This window comes from Dama dama, chromosome 18, assembly GCF_033118175.1.
Source record: "Dama dama isolate Ldn47 chromosome 18, ASM3311817v1, whole genome shotgun sequence".
NCBI classification, from domain to species: Eukaryota; Metazoa; Chordata; class Mammalia; order Artiodactyla; family Cervidae; genus Dama; species Dama dama.
The window spans coordinates 56940823-56958843 of NC_083698.1; the positions used below are offsets into that span (position 1 = coordinate 56940823).

At 37.5% G+C, this 18021-nt stretch overlaps 1 protein-coding gene across 3 annotated transcripts in view; it reads right to left on the minus strand.

Annotated features, from left to right (window-relative positions):
- Positions 1-16724, minus strand: part of GPR141 (G protein-coupled receptor 141) — a 53008-nt gene extending 36284 nt beyond the window's left edge. For all 3 annotated transcript variants that reach the window (XM_061165356.1, XM_061165358.1, XM_061165357.1), the window contains exon 1: positions 16462-16724. The gene's annotated coding sequence lies outside the window, so the exon portion shown is untranslated. The remainder of the gene's footprint in view (positions 1-16461) is intronic.
- Positions 16725-18021: the final 1297 nt, after the last annotated feature.

Consider the following 18021-nt stretch of genomic DNA (forward strand, 5'->3'; position numbering starts at 1 on the left):
ACAGGCATTTGGTGACTGTCCACTCAATAAAAAACACTCCTGGTGGAGGGAGGGGAGGCCAGCTCACAGACACACTGCAGTCCCCGCCACTGTGCTCCCTGATCTTGCACTCACCATCCACCCCCATGCCCAGTGGGGGTGACGTGATTGTCTGAACTTCACCAGGAGGTTCAGGAAACATCTAGTTCAAGACTGCCCTTCACAGATACTTTTATCTGTGTTTTTAATGAGTTGTATTGACAAGGTATTTGAAAATCATTGCCATCAGTGAAAATCAACATGGCAATAAGATCTTCTTCATCCGCTGAAGTGAAATATTGTGACATTCTCAGTGCTGGCAAAGATAAGGTAACACTGCTCATTAGAGTTGAAATGGAGACCACATTTCTAGAAATCCATTTGGCAGTGTATGGCAAGTTCATGAATAGCAGTCATGCTCTTCGAGGCCGTAAACCCTCTGCTAGGAATTACTAATAGCAATACCAGCAGTGTGTGCAAAATGTACAGACTAGATGCAAAGAGACTTGCTAACCATAAGTTAATTCTGCTACATACCTCTGACCTACTGTATCACTAAAATAATGCTTATAAAGAAATATTAAATGAAATAGAAAATTCCCGTGATAAATGACTCCTGTGATAAATGATCTCTACTGTATTATCTGAATAAATGTATTTATTAAAAGTGATTTTATCAAATATTTGAGCAGTTGCTTTGGGAAGGTGGATCATGAATACTTTTTATTTTTCTTTCTGCAGACTTTTTCAGTGTTTGCCAAATTTTCTTCGGTAAAGGAATATAATTTTCATTATTACAAAAGTATTTTAAAACCATTAGTTCTTCTAGTAATTCCTCCATCATGTAAAATTGTCCTGTATTTCTTTTTTTCCTTTCTCATTTCAATTTTCTTAAAAAAAATTTTTTAATGTATTGAGGTATAGTTGATTTACAATGAGTTAATTTCTGCTATATAGGAAAGTGATTCACATTTTATATATACATACATATATGTATATATATACACATATACAAACATTCTTTTCCTATTCTTTTCCATCATGGTTGATCACAAGATATTGACTTTAGTTCCCTGTGCTATATAGTAGGACCTTCTAGTTTTCCCTGTATTTCTTAGCTGCTTGATAATAGTGACTTTGGTGACAGACACAAACAACAGGCTTAGATACACTCAGAATAGGGCCTATGGCTTCTACATCTGTATATAGCTTTCCTTGGCTTAGTTAAAAACACAATAACAGCTCCATCTCAAGGTCATTTTGAAGATAAAAAAGACACAACGTATAATACAGTCTTTATAAACCTTTAAGTTCTCAGTTTCCTTTGTATACATAATATAAAATGTTGAGAAGATGTGGGTAAGATACCGCACCTGAGCATAGAGTGTAATCCATGAAAACTGCCATTATTGTTGTTACTTTTTTGAATGAGTACTTTAAGCAAGGCATTTGGACTTTGGCATTTTGTTTCTGCGCAAACCCTCTTGTATAATGAAGCCAAAGGTTGTACAAAGAAAGGGTCCTGTCTGTCTGGGGGCAGTCCCTGCACCTGTCCTCCTGATCCCCATCACCGGTTTCCTGAAGTCGTCTGCCTTTTCCCAAGAGGGACTCATGCCTCTCCTGCAACACTGAATTCTGCTCAGATAACATCATTTACTCATTTTTCCAAGTCTTAGGAGGGCACTCTTAGCTTTCACTTCTCCGTGGGGATGACACCCTCCTTTGTCACCACCCTGTTAGAACTCCCATTAAGCTGTGGAGGAAGAAATGTGTCTCTTAGAACAAAAATAAATTTAGGAAGAACAGCAATTCTGTGCATAATTGGAACACAGACTGCATTTGGCCGGCTTTTTTGCCAAGTAATTTGTTGGGAGACAACTGGACAAAAATTGCCAACAGAATGAAAGACTAGATCAGAGCTCAGTTCAATGACTAAATTAGCCCTTTACCTAGGTTCAGCCATTTTTCCTCGTCATGCTTCAATACGGCCATGTATAAAATTGCATTCTTAAATCTACTGGGCTTCCATGATGGTTTAAATGAACTAACTTCTAGATCCAAAGCATCTCAGAGGTCTCATATTATCTAAGAGGTCATACACTTTACAATGTGTATGTTTTCAATTTAAGAAATTTCTTTCATATCCACGAAGACACTTTCAGTTTCATAAAATTCCCATTATTTTTTTTTTTTTTTTGAGACAGTCTGTGATGTTGTTAGATAAAAATAATAGCTGGAAAGTTCTTTATTATATTGAACAGAAGTCTACCTTCCTCTAACAACCTCACCATAGTTATAGTTCTATTTTGGGGATCTTTACAACATAAATGTTTTTCCTATTTTCTTTGAGGTGTCACTTTTACTTTGTTTAAGAACAAAAAGGGGAGAAGAGGGAGAACAGTAATTTTCATAAGATACAGAAGGGAAGTTAGCATTGAAAAAAGTATTTTTCCTTTTAAAATTATATTTTTCATCAACTGTATATTCCTGTCATCTGCCTTTTCTCTCAACTTCTGTATGTTGTCATCTTTTCTTATTCAGACAAGTAACTAAGGTTTCCAGCATAATGTGGGATTATAAACTTTGACACTGAAGTCTTGGCTTTATTATTCACTAGCTTGGCCAGCTTGAGCAACTTAATTAATATCCCCATACCTCACTTTCCTTATCTGTCAGTTGGAGGATTATAATATTACACATTTCACAAAGTTATTGCTCTAAATATTTTACTTGCATGTGGATAGTCTACATGAAACACATCATAAGATTTGGAATAGACACTGCACTCCATAAATGTTCATCATTGATAAAGGTGATAAAGATGGTATAGTTTCCAGCACCTCCTCATATAGCCAGATGATTTGGACATTCTAGTTTGCCAGTGTCCTTCTTAAATTATAGTGGCAGAACTGGAAGCATAAACATAATCAGGAAAACTCAGAACGCACTGGGTTGCTCACCACTTGATCAGGATGTTCAGTTCAGTTCAGTTGCTCAGTCGTGTATGACTCTTTGTGACCCCATGGACTGAGGCACGCCAGGCCTTCCTGTCCATCACCAACTCCCGGAGTTTACTCAAACTCATGTCCATCCAGTTGGTCATGCCACCCAACCACCTCAGCCTCTGTTGTCCCCTTCTCCTCCTGCCTTCAGTCTTTTCCAGCACCAGGGTCGTTTCAAATGAGTCAGTTCTTCGCATCAGGTGGCCAAAGTATTGGAGTTTCAGCTTCAGCATCAGTCCTTCCAATGAATATTCAAGACTGATTTCCTTTAGGATGGACTGGTTGGATCTCCTTGCTGTCCAAGGGACACTCAAGAGTCTTCTCCAACACCACAGTTCAAAAACATCAGTTCTTCGGTGCTCAGCTTTCTTTACAGTCCAACTCTCATATCCATACATGACTACTGGAAAAACCATAGGTTTGACTAGATGGATTTTTGTTGGCAAAGTAATGTCTCTGCTTTTTAATTTGCTATCTAGGTTGGTCATAAATTTTCTTCCAAGGAGTAAACATCTTTTAGGATGTTAGCCACTTGAAATTGAGCAAGTTAATCAATCTGTTTAAAACCTACAGATTTTTCATGTATAAAATGGGAATAATAAGATTATTCACTTTGTAAAGCTTTTGTGAACATTTTAGTAATAGTGATATACAAGGTACAAAGTAGGTACAAATCATGGTTCTAAGCACATCTTGACACACAGTGTACATTCAATATTATGACAGAAGATGGTCTAGGAGGTACTAGCTGTCTAACTCTAGCGTGATATTTTCCCCATAGGCACAGGGTCTGAGCAGACCCCACCTCTGAGAAACCACATACAGATCTGACCACATCTTTGACTGGCTCCACTATCAGACACTTTAACAGGAAGGAGACAAAGGGAAGAAGAGAAGAAGGTTGAGGAAGTGTAGGAGAGAAAGAGGAAGAGGTCATAACAGTGATAGAGAACTGGGGAACACACCAAGCGGGTGGTTACTCTCAGAAAGAGGGAACAGGAGAAGAACCACCAAGAGAAGGGCTTTTTAAAATTTTTCTTAACCCATGCCAGCCTGGGTTTCCCTGATAGCTCAGCTGGTAAAGAATTTGCCTGCAATGCAGGAGACTCTGGTTCGATTCCTGGGTCAGGAAAATCCGCTGGAGAAGGGATAGGCTACCCTCTCCAGTATTCTTGGGCTTCCCTTGTGGCTCAGCTGGTAAAGATTCTGCCTGCAATGTGGGAGACCTGGGTTCGATTCCTGAGTTGGGAAGACACCCTGGAGAAGGGAAAGGCTATCCACTCCAATATTCTGACCTGGAGAAGTCCATGGACTGTATAGTCCATGAGGTTGCAAAGAGTTGGACGTGACTGAGCAATATGGCCTGTAAGACTTATGTAAAAAAAAAAATAGAAAGAAAGAAAATAGCCTTACAATATTCACACTGTCACTTGATTGTTAAAAGGCAATGGCATGAAGAACAAAGATGCGTTTTCCTTTTATTAACAGTTGCATTTTCATGGACTCCATCTTTAAACCTCTCCATTTGTATACCAGATTCAGCTGTCTCTGCAAAGTATAGCTTTTGATTCATGTGACTAAGATTCTTCTTATAGATTCTTTTCATGATTCATTTGTGAATTCTTTAGCACTGTTGGAAAAGTTAAAGGCACTGTAGGGTGATAAAAGATATTTCCACTTCCTCTTACTACTTACAGAAATCTGGAGGATTGAGAAAATTTCTCTCCACTGGGAGAGTTTAACCTCAAACTGCCTTCATGGATCTTTTACAAGCATTTTGATATTCAGAGTTACTGACAGGCCTGAGTCCCTTTGAGTTTTGAATTTTGGAGGTTCACCCATCCCAAACCAGTGATTCTCAATCTGTTGACAAAGTTGCACCATTTTCCCCCTTCCCTGCATCCCCTGGGGTCTCTGACCAAAGGGTTTAGTGTTAAATGCCACCAGTAGTAAGTATCCCCATGGCAATCTGAAGGTAAAATTGAAGAGACGCCATGACTCTTTCTGTGTCAACAGCATCCAGCCTGGGGACTTAGACAAGACCAGGTAAACCCTGCGAATGGAGGGTCTCAGTCTTCCTCTGAATAACCCTCCTTGGAGCATGCATAGCTGTAGTATTCAGTGGTGTTTTTTTGAGATTCCTATACCTCCTGATTTCCAGAAAAAAATCAGCACCTGCTTCTAATCTTTATTCTTATAGCCCTTCCAATGGTGTTGCAGCCTCTCATCCTCTACATTAAGTTCCTCCCTGTTTGAAACACCTAGAGTGTTGCTATTTCCATGATACTCTGGTTGATGCATCAATGCTGGCTCCATGGTAGAAATGTCTGGATGTTCTTGGAAAACACTAATGCATGGCTCTCACTTCTGGGAAGGGGCCTAAGTATCCATATTTTTTCAATGCTCTTCAGATGTTTCCAATGGGCATCCAAGAATGAAAACCACTGTCTGAATCTCAAATTGAATTCCCAGCCTCAGGGTTTGTTTTCTTTTCTATCAGACTTTCATCTTTTTGTCATTTTAAATTAGGTTTAACAAGTCACAAAGCTCACTTTATCCCCTCCTTCAGTGTTTTCCCAGCAAACTGAAGAGAGGCCGGTACAAGCAGTTTTCAAACTGGCCTAGGGTTTCTGGATATCTGGCTAAAAACCACATGGCAGACACAAATGCCAATGCAAATATAAATATGTAAACAAATAAAATATTTAACATATGTGATTTTTAAATTGATCATGCAGTTTGCAAAATAACTGAAAATGTTTGAAAATGAAACATATATCAATAGAAGCAGAATCTCAAAAGACATATTCGACAAAGAAAATAAAAATTGGTGAGCTCTAAAATAGACATGAAAAAAGTTTCTCAGAATGCAGCTCAGAAAGGAAAATAATAAGAGCAAGCCCATTGTATAATTTTCTTAGCACAAAAGAGAAGTGACATGGAGGTTAAATTTGTTCCAGAAGAAATGATAGAGAGCAAAGTAAAGGCAATTTTCTCAGAGATAATGGCTGAGAATTTTCCAGATTTGATGAAAAGCATTGACCATCAGGTTCAGTAAGGTCAAAAAATCTTAAGCACAGTGAATAAGAAAAAACCCATACCTAGACACAGCCTAGTGAAACTGCAGAATACTAAGGAAAAAGAGATGCTGATCTTTAAGGCAGCCAGTTAGAAAGGATGGATCACCTAAAAAAAAAGGCTTTTCAGAGATAGGTGGGTTTTTACAAGCAGCAGTGGAGGCAAGAATATGATATGATATTACCTTGAACAGTGAGTGAAAGTAACCATCAACCTACAGAGCATACACAGCAAAATTGTCTTTCAAGAATGTGGACAAGAAAAAGACCTTTTGTACAAATGAAAATTGAAAGAGACTAACACCAATGTATTCTTTCTAAAGGAACATTTATAGGATATATTTAAGAAAGAAACAAAGTTATACAAGAAGGAAAGTCTAAGTTACAAAGAAAAGGAATGTTAATCAAAGAAACTAAATATATGGCGAGTCTAATCAGATTCTGTATAAAATAACAATAATAAAGATATCTATTGGATAAAAATACAAAACAATACTAAAATATTGTGTGGTAATATCATGGAAGTTTTACACATAAAAATACAAATTGGGAGGGGCTTCTTTGTCAATGTGTTCTAAGATCTGTGTATTACTGAGGATGAAAGTAAGACATTGTTTAACTTCCAGGGTTTTTAAACTACATGGAAGTTCATAATTCTTTAACAGCACTAGAATAATAAAAATAGAATGCTTATCTTCCAAACTAGTAAGAGGGGAAAATGAGGTGAAGAAAAAGCAAATTCAGTTAGTCCAAAAGAAAAGAACATAGGAGAGAAGGAAAGACAGGAGAAAGGAAGGAAGTGGGAAAAAAATGAAGCCTACAACAAGGCGTACAAATAGATAGCGAAAAATTTAAAGGTAGAACTAGATGCACATTTCATTAATAATTCATTTAAGTGGACCAAAGCTCACAGTCAAAAAAGATTCTCAGATTTATGTTTAAAAATCCATTGGAATCCATTATTTAGATACATTTTAAATAAAAGGGCCTGGAAAACTTAAAACAAAAAAAATTAAAATGCTATACTTGGCAAACTCTAAAGAAATAAAAAGTAAGAAAGGAAGGAATGGAAGAAAGAAGTTAATGTATCCATTATCATTACAAAACAGGCCATAAGTCATGTATAATAAATGCTGCATTAAATAGGTACAGTCTATTAGGGAGTAGCACCTAATTCTTTTCAGAAAGATTAGGGGAAGAAGAGAAAGAAGTTCAAGGTAGAAAAGGAAATAAACATCTGGCCAATGCTTGTTGAGCACCTGCTTATTCCTGGCCCTCACCCGAGTGGTTTATTTGCACTCTTTCCTTACAATCCTTATGATGACTCTCCACAATGTGAATTATTACTTCCAGGCTAAGTATTAATAGGCTGCCTAAGGGCTCTTATGTGGCTGAACAGGAAATTGAATCAAATTCTGTCAAATCAGAAAACTCACTATGCGAAAATTGAACCTTAGGATTTGCATGTAGAGTTGACAGATAAAATACAGAGTACTCAGATTTAAATCCAGATAAATAACAAAGAATTATTTTTGTATATGTATCCCATGCAATATATGGGACATACTTATACTAAAAAAATTATTGACATTTATCTGAAATTCAGATTTAACAGGGAGTCCTGAATTTTATTTTCTAAATTTGGCAACTTTAGGTGGGAATAAACTAAAAGAGAGTTGAGATGACAGGGCTTATCAGGGAAAATATTAGTACATTCTCTTTCTGCCATACTCCATTTTGAGCACTTAGAAGACTTATTTTTAACTTACCTCATCAGATGTGAATTATGAGATTTATTGTCACTAATTTTCATATGGAACTCTTAGAAGTATATATACTATAAGGATGTCTCATCACAATGATATAGTTTCATGCATCATTGGGGTCCATATTTGGGGTCCATATTTGCTTCAGTCTGTTTTATCCATACTTTAAACGGAGGGTAAAAATCCTGGTTGAACTGGAAGGATGAAGCACCCAGGCTAGGTTATTCATAGATTTCCTGGGGCAGATGCATTTTAAATTAAGCTTTATGGGAGGAGAAGAACATAGGTTGGACTCCTCTATAAAAAACAATATTGCCTACTAGGCAATATCATAGAAATATGTAGGATCTGGGTAAACAATATAAATGAATATGTAAACTATACAACTGTTTCAATTTACCTGAAAAATATCATTGTGTGATATGCAATTTTAAGTATGAAATTATAAAAATATATGTGTCAGTTACCCATACACACCTTCATTTTTCTGCACATTTGAAGAATGGGAGATTCTAATTAAAAAAAATCTCTTTTTACCATAGCAGTGGCATCACATATCCTTGGGGAGATTGAGTAGAACATCTCCTGCAATGTGCCTCAACCCATCTTTCCACCCAAAAATGAAGACAATCTGATATGCTGATGGTAGGTGATCATTGTTTTTAACTCAGACACTATGTTATGCCTTGCCAAAAGGGGAATCTATGAAAAGGGAACTGGAGGTTGAGTGGACATGCAATCTTCTTCCGATGCTATGTTACTGAATATCAGTTTGCACATTCACCCTAACCCAAATTTTCAGAGTTAAATGTGTATCTGTTCATATGTGGTCTATGGCTCTTTCCTGTGACAATGGCAGTTGAGTAGTCATGATAAGGACCAAATTAGCCTAACAAACTCAAAATATTTACTATCTATCTTTTTACAACAATAAAAATTGTTGCCAGTCTCTGATTATAGGTCAAAGGATCTTTTCTGTTGGAAGTAAAGTTGTAGGTGATCCATTTAGAGTGATGGGCAGGACTTTATTCATGAAATCCAACAGTGTCCAAAGCACAGTTCAAGAAGGCAGCAACATATCAGACTAGAAGTTTTTGTAGTTAGAATTCAGCTAGCTCTGGCTTTATATCCCACCTTATGTAGATAATATACATGTGAGACTGTTGGGAGGATTAAAGCTAAGCCTGATGCTGAAAGTACCCGCCAAATGTTCCATCTCTTCATTTAAATAAATATTTAAGTAAATATCAACTCCCCCCCTACATTCTGTTTCATCTCAGAAGAAAGTACCTGAGTACAGTCGCTCTGATAAAATGAGACAAAACAAGGTCCCTGTGTAATTTTGTCTAAGCACAGGCAAACACAAGGTCACAGGACTAGCCATAAAATGCCAAATACCTCCTTTCCTGGTTAAAAATTAATGGCTTCCTTTTCCTCGCTGAGCATAAAATTGTTTCTGCTTTCTGATAGCATCCAGTATAGAGTGAACCCCACACCTCCTTAAACCCTCCCCTCCCTGCAGTGAATCATAAACTCAAGTTGTCCAACTACCGGTGTCCCTGTGGTCTTTGGCTGAAAGTCATTGACAGATGGGACAGTGAGCTGGGAATAATGTCAGCTTGTTTTAATTGTATTTTAAAAACTATAAACTGTACAGTGGTGGTTATAGGGAAGAAAAGTAATAATTATTGAATAATACTATGTCAGGCATTTTAAGTGTTCTTTTTTTTTTTTTGATTTTCATAATTCTCATTTGAGTTAGATATTGTGATCTACCTTTTACTGACACAGTAGCTGAGGACTGTTGGATCTGACTAGGTCTGTTCACTGTGTGTATGCTCAGCTGTGTCTGACTCTTTGCAACCCCCTGGATCATAACCCACCAGGTTCCTCTGTTCATGGGAATTCCCAGGCAAGAATACTGGAGTGGGTTGCCATTTCCTTCTCCAGGGAATCTTCCCAACCCAGGGATCAAACTACATTGGCAGGCAGATTCCTTACCACTGAGTCACATGGGTCTGGGGCATGGCAGATGTGTGTGTGTCACTTAGAAGTGTATAATGGCAGAGAGAATCACTGTCTTTTCTAAAGAAAGCCATTGTAGTGAGGAATAAAGCCTCTGTCTTCCCCTGTGTTAGCCTCTCTTGTATGTATTACACCATGCTGGGCACGGGGCCAGGATGCATAGATTGTCTTTCTGAACATCTTAGAACCTTCTCTATTTCTCTTTCCCTTAGACTTAATGCCTTGGAGCAGCTGTTAGTTATGTCTCTGCTATTAGCACTTAAAATACAAGATTAGGAATACGAGATAAGAAAGAATCAACTGCCTAACCACAAGCCTTCATAGTCACCCAGGGAGATCAGTCAAACCATTGATGTCCAGAGTCTCATAATGATTTATGACCTTTTGCATTTTTCCACACAGATAAATTGTCTTTCCAGCTATATTGTTGCTTCCTGGAAAGCAGAGAACATAAACAAATATTTGAACATTTCTGTTTGTCTTTCTCTCCACAATAGTATAAAGAGTGAAGTAGATATAATAATTCCTATATTTTTGTTACATTTTTTCCTGAAAACTCAAGAGAAACTAAAGAATTTTACATCAAATTTTCTTCATGGGAAGAGATCTGAAACAGACCAATTCAACAATATTCCTCTTGGTAGAGATGTTTATAGGGTATTGTATTGTATTGTTTGGTCACTAAGTAGTGTCCGACTTTTGCAATCCCATGGACTATAGCCTGCCAGGCTCCTCTGTCCATGGGATTCTCCAGGCAAGAATACTGGAGTGGATAGATATTTCCTTCTCCAGGGGGTCTCCCCAACCCATGGATAAAATCCACATCTCCTATATCTGCTGCATTGGCAGGTGAATTCTTTACCACTGAGCCACCTGGGAAGCCCATTTATAGGGTAGATTAAATTGTTTAAAGGAGCATGGACACAAAGAGATGGAGAGGGGGAGAAAGGAAGGAGGTAATTGACGAATGTGGCAGTTTTTTCTTAATTCTTGAATTTATGTTCAAATCCAAACTAAAGTTTCTCTAAATTAAGTCCTTGCATGGAATAATCTGTATTAGATATGGTCATGACTTTGCAAAGAGATTACAATGTAGGGAAAGATAAGACCTGCACTAAAATAATCTTATACAGTCCATGATGAGTTAATCATGAGTACCACTGTACCTGCTGTGAAATAATAAGAAATAAACACATTACTCTGCCCCTAAAACAGAGCTCCTAAAACCATTGCCATTTGGTGTCATTAAAGGCATGGATCCCAGTATTCCAAAGAAAGTAATGTGCCTAAAACAAAGCTCCTAAAACCATTGCCATTTGGTGGCATTAAAGGCATGGATCCCAATATTCCAAAGAAAGTAATGTGCCATGTGCATTTTGGGGAAAATGAGATGTCCTAATTGTTGATGCTGAGGAAACAAACAGGAGAAGAGTGGGATATAACTAATGAAAAGTATAGAGCCAGACCACCTTCCCTGTCTCCTGAGTAATCTGTATGCAGGTCAAGAAGTTAGAAGTTACAACTGGACATGGAACAATGGACTTGTTCCAACTTGGGAAAGGAGTACATCAAGACTGTATATTGCCACCCTGTTTATTTAACTTATGTGCAGAGTACATCATGCACACTGTCGGGCTCGATGAAGCACAAGCCAGAATCAAGATTACCAGAAGAAAGATCAATCAATAATCTCAGATATGCAGATGACACCATCTTTATGACAGAAAGCGAAGAGGAACTAAAGAGCCTCTTGAAGAAAGTGAAAGAGGAAAGTGAAAAAGCTGGCTCAAAACTCAACATTCAAAAAACAAAGATCATGGCATCGGGTCCCATCACTTCATGGCAAATAGATGGGGAAACAATGGAAACAGTGACAGACTTTATTTTCTTGGGCTCCAAAATCACTACTGATGGTGACTGCAGTCATGAAATAAAAAGATGCTTACTCCTTGGAAGAAAAGCTATGACCAACCTAGACAGCATATTAACAGAGGTCTGTTTAGTCAAAGCTATGGTTTTTCCATTAGTCATGTTATCAGTGTGAGAGTTGGACCAAAAAGGAAGCTGAGTGCCAAAGAATTAACTCGTTTGAACTGTGGTGTTGGAGAAGACTCTTGAGAGTCCCTTGGACAATAAGGAGATCAAACCAGTTAATCCTAAAAAAAAATCAGTTCTGAATATTCATTGAAAGGTCAGATGCTGAAGCTGAAGCTCCAATAATCTGGCCACCTGATGTGAAGAACTGACTCATCGGAAAAGACCCTGATGCTGAGAAAGATTGAAGGCAGGAGGAGAAGGGGATGACAGAGGATAAGATGGTTGGATGGCATCACCAACTCAATGGGCATGACTTTGGACTCCGGGAGTTGGTGATGGACAGGGAGGCCTGGCAAGCTGCAGTCCATGGGGTCACAAAGAGTCGGACACGACTGAGTGACTGAACTGACTGATAGAGTAGGTGTTCTCTAGTCCCCAGTATCTCTAGACAAGAGAAAGCTGGAAGCCAGAATAGACAGGCAGTTTATTTTTTTATGTAATTTTATGAATACAAGCCAGAATTTGCTTTTTACACAAAAGAACAGATATCATGGTTCCATTTATGTGAATAACTTTGAATAGTCAAACTCAAAGAAACATAAAATAAAATGGTGGTTACCAAAGGCCAGGGCAGGGAGGAATGGGAAGTTACTGTTTAAAAGGCACAGAGTTTTTGCTTGGGATGATGAAAAAGATCTGGAGAGTGTTAGTTGCAATGACTGTACTTAATGCCAGTGAACTGTACATATAAAAATAGTGAAAATGGTCATTTTTCTGTTATGTATACTTTACCAAAATTTTAGGAGAAGTTAAGAAAAGAGTTTTTAGGGCAGACTGTTCTTTTAATCAAGAATGCAAAATTTTGGTAAGCCTTTTAGCTGTACAAATGGGAGGTAAGTGCGCTGTGGGTCCAGGAACATGCTTCAGACCTAGACAGACCACATTTCTGTTCAATGGGACTTGCTCTTCAGAGATGATTATGATATGAACTAATTTTTTATATCCTCTAACTGGGGACTAATGCAGGAAGGAAGAGACTTGAATTTGTGGATGTAAAGATAAGGAAGAGAAAAGACCTCTGCCTGGGATGATAAGTAGACCCCAGCAGCATGGCCTCAAACAAGGACTAATGAGAAATGGCTGTTGGGAAGAACATGCTCCCTAGGTTGGAAATTGTTCATTTCTTTCTAAAGTATTGTGATTTCTTAAGCTATTATCAAGCCTTCAATATAGTTCATGGGCCAGCAAACTATAGCCTATGGGCCAGCCATGTGCGTAAAGTTTTTATCTGATCACAGCAATGTTTATTTATTTATGTATCTTCTCTGGCTGTTTTTATGCTACAACTGGAGAATGAAGTAGTTACAACAGAGATTGTATGGCCCACAACACCTAAAATGCTGATTATCTGGCCCCAGCAAGTTTGTCCCAACAAAGTCTGTCACAGATTCAAGTTAGTTGTGTGTGAGAGGGAATCGGAAGGGCCTTGTCTACCTGTTGCAATAAAGCAGCCCAGACAAGCGGGAAGATGACCCACAGACAGACGCAAGGACAGCAGTAAGAGTGAAGGACACCCTCTGTCTCAGATTTGTACCATATGTAAACCAGGTCTCAGAAATCCTCAAGAGGAGATTGAGCTTCCTGTCATCATTTAGGTGAGACCTTGGACCAAGAACAGAAATGAGTTACATATTTGAGATTCCATGCATGAAGGTTTTGGTTTTTGGACTCTGTCTGGGACTAATCTTAACCCCTAAGCAGATCCAGGGATATGACTCCATCACAACCTCTATGTAGCTGAACAAATTATTGTTGTTGTTCTGTTGCTAAGTCATATCCGACTCTCTGTAACCCCATGGATTGGGCATGCCAGGCTTCCTTGTCCTTCACTATCTCCTGGGGTTTGCTCAAACTCAGGTCCGTTGAGTCAGTGATGCTATCTAACCATGTACCCTTTAACACACAGATACTGCACAGGTGCACTCTGTAATCACACCACACAGTAAACTGCAAGTTGCTGTTTCTGAGGATGGAGGGATAGTGTAGGGAGGGGAGGAGGTGGGACACACTCTTTGAATAAGGATTTTTCAGGCATAGTACCAGATTATACAAAGCTGTGTAGGTTTTTTCAGTACGCATTTCTTACATTGTTTTCAATCTTAAAATTTGAATTTCCCTAAAGAAATGAATGAACTGTAAACCAGCTATTGTAGATTGAATTGCTCTTTCAGAAAATGAAATTATTCCTAGAGAGAGAAAAGAGGTATGTTTGGATCTCAAGCCATTTCCCACTTCAGGTCACTGTGGGGACTTCCCAGCCAACGGAGCTCAGATTTTGGTGTCATCAGTTAACCAGGCTCTGAAGGCCAGACTGAACTTCTGTGTCAGGGAGCAGACTGCTATCCTAAATTCTATTAGGTCTGATTTTTCAATTGGCCAGGAAAACCTTCCATTTATGGGTAACGCTCCAGCCAGTACAGTCTCCTGCCTGATGCCAAGAGTGCCGCTACTCATGAACAAAACTTCACTCTCCAATCCTCCGATTCCAGAGGCTAGGTTACTGGGAAAACCTGTAATGTGTGAATTAAATTCAACCAACTTCACTCTTTTTAAAAAATGACATAATCTCCAGGAACTTCAATCTTTAGTTGACCAAGTATTTTGAAATCCCAGTTACATCCAAATTTGAAAGAAAAGGCAATCTTTGGATTTAGCAACCACTATTTTTAGAGCATTTGGGGCTCTAAGCCTTCAGTAGCTATGCTACATAATCTCAATGATGGTGTCTTTAACTTTCCATTCATTCATTCTTTCATTCATTTATATATTCACTCCAGAGATTTTGAATACTCAGTATGTGACAAACACCATTCCAGAATGTATGCTCAGTTGGTTCCGACTCCTGTCAGGCCTGTTCATGGGATTTCCCAGGTAAGAAAACTGGAGTATGTTGCCATTTACTACTCCCGGGTATCTTCTTCACCCTGGGATCGAACCTGCATCTCTTGTGCTTCCTGCATTGGCAGGTGGATTCTTTACCACTGTGCCACCTGGGAAGTTCCATTCCTGCTCTTAAGGAAATCTGAGGGAGTTTTTTTTTTCCCCATTAAAAAAGCACATACTTACAAACACTCAGATTTTTGTATACAATATGAGGGGATTGGTGAATTACCTTAAGTATCATTCATGAACTCCTTTGGGGTCACATGAATGAGTCTATATCTTCCATTTTATAGTTGTTAAAAATCATTCCCAAGAATCAGAACTGGAAAAGTATGGCCTTGAGGCCAGATCCAGTACATTTCTCCTTCTTTTATAGCCTGAGGTAAGAATGGCTTTTACATTTTCAAATAGTTACATTTTAAACAGTTATGTAAGAGCCTGTACATTATCTTCAATTTTGCCTATTGACTTGCAAAACCTAAATTATTCTTTCTAGTCCCTATAGAAAAAAAATTTGCCAATCCTTGCCCTAGAATGGTTAGAAAATATCTTTCAAATCACTCAGTTACTAGAAAACAGAGGACTAGGATTCATACCACTTGATTTCTCATCCATTGGTCTCTCATTACTCCTGTTAATCAATTAAAATATTGACTAACTTATTGATTGAATTAAACCCAATAAAAAGAAAACAGGAGTACTTGGAGTACTTAATAAACAATTTCTTAGGTAAATAATCAGACATTTTGCAGGAAATTGAAATCCAGAGAACTTAGTGACCTACCCAAAATCCCTACAAATTTGTTAAAGAAGCAAGACTAAGCTCTCAAACTCAGGTTATCTGTTACTATTTTTTTTTTTTTACTTTGAGTATTTTCTATTCCACATGTTTGAAACGTTAATACCTTTTGTAAACAGAAATAATGGTATGGAAGGAATTTACTTAAAGCAGAATGAACAGATGCTATTGTTAACTTCTAATTAAGTGATTTTCAAAGTTATCTTCAGATTCTCCTGTAATGTAGTACTATAAACATGAAATACAAAGAATTATGATAACTATTATCACAAAATCACATGTGCTATTTTGAATATATTCTTTAAGAAATTTCAAAGCACCTAATTACTACTGATTTCTTCTATCAGTTAGGGTTGCCAGAATGGTTTCAAAGTATGTATGACAATATTACAAATGATAGAGTTTAAAGATTTTCACAATAAAAGTACTAGAACTGCTTCAAAGATAAACATTTAAATAGTATGTGAAAACAATACCAGATTCCCTAAAGACGTCTTATATGATGTTTTTAGGCAGAATTCTTTTTATACTGACACATTCTGAGAATATTTTTGTTCATATTTAAACCCTAATAAAAATTGGGTGTCACCCTCAACATCATGTGTACTACACAGGAAGAACAGATCAATTCTTTCTAAAACAAGGAGTTGTGGTCAGTGTAAATAAACTTGTTTTTTTTTTACAGTAAGACTGTGTGGAGATTCTGAATTAGAACAGCTTTGGCAAGTCCAGCATGCTCTCTTTATGCATAACCTCCAAATACATGCCCCCCAGCTCAAATATTTTGCACTTACCTGAATAAGACAGATTTCTCAGGGAAATGTGCAGAGTTGGGCCACCTGACAGACTTCCAAACAGAATTCTTATCTAATAGCAAGGCTGCTTGGGCATTTCCCTGGTCTGCGAGCACTCACACAGCCTAGACAGTTCACCAAGCAAAAGGAAGCTACTGTTTTAGGTTTTGCAGAGAATCACCAGCAACCACAAAACCTCAAGATAATTTCAGACACATTAGTATTGAAAAACCAAGCTCTTAAGATGAACTCCAAGTTGCAAAATTACAGGAAGGCCAACTGTCAAATATTTTTTAAGGTTTTAGGACTACTATGAGAATCCATTATAAAAAAGCATTCAAACTGAATTTTGTAGAGAATGGGAAGTGGAGGAAGACAGTGATATTATCAAAACTGATAAGAGGAGATGAACTCTGTGCTGTGGGATTACTACTCTCATAATGTATTTCAGTGATTAGCTCTGTCATTGTATATAATATTGACTACAATATGACACTAACTTCAACTCATTTAATTAAAGAAGAAGGATATTAAAATGATAGTCTATTAAAGTGCCAGAGGAGGGAAGTGTGTCTGTTCACAGCCTCATTTTTTATACCCTTAACATTATCCTCATAAGAGACCATACATACAATCACAAAGCTATATTGCAAATATTGAAAGTATATAAGTTCCTCAAACTGCTCTAACTTGCCTGTCATTTTATGCCACACTATGTACGTGTGCATTCTCAGTTGTGTCTGACTCTTTGCGATGTCATGGACTGTAGCCTGCCAGGTTCTTCTATTCATGAAATTATCCAGGCAAGAATACTGGAGTGGGTTGCTATTTCCTTCTCCCGGGGATCTTCCCGAACTAGGTATCAAACCTGTAAATTAATATTTTATAAATACTATATCTTGTAAATCATATAATAACATATAGATATCTGTGGACTTAAAATGCTGATTTATTAAATATCAATATTTTAAACACCACTCCAATTTTTGAGCTATAAGTTGACATTTATTTATTTAAAAAAATTTTGGGAGCATCAAACTTGTACCATCCCTGAGTTCTCTCTACTTTAAAGGTCCTAATTAGAATTATGAGTTTGGTTATTTCATATAATTTCTGGTGTCCTTTGCAGTGTTGGAACTCTAATATTCTAGGCAAACATTTTTCAGTTCTTCTTATTGTTCACATTTCTCATTTCAAACATAATATTACAAATACACCTGATTTTGTTTTTTCAATTGCAAGGGAAATATTTTACATCTGGAAAATCAGCTTCAGCAGGTGTGCGCCATTTGTGTCACAGGAATAAAAATGTTATATGCTTCAAAATAACTCATGCTGGAGGAATTTCAATTTTCAGTAATGGTAGAGAAGACTGTTTTAGATAAACTCACCCTCTGAGAACAACCTAAAAAAATGGATAGACTATAAGTTTATTGGTTTCAAAGCTTCAGAAAGCGGGCCAGGCAGTGAGAACCTGAAGAAACCAAATCCCCGGGAGAATAGAAGTACAAAAGGTAAACCTAATTTTTTATTTTCTTCTTTACTTAAGGAGCTCCTGTT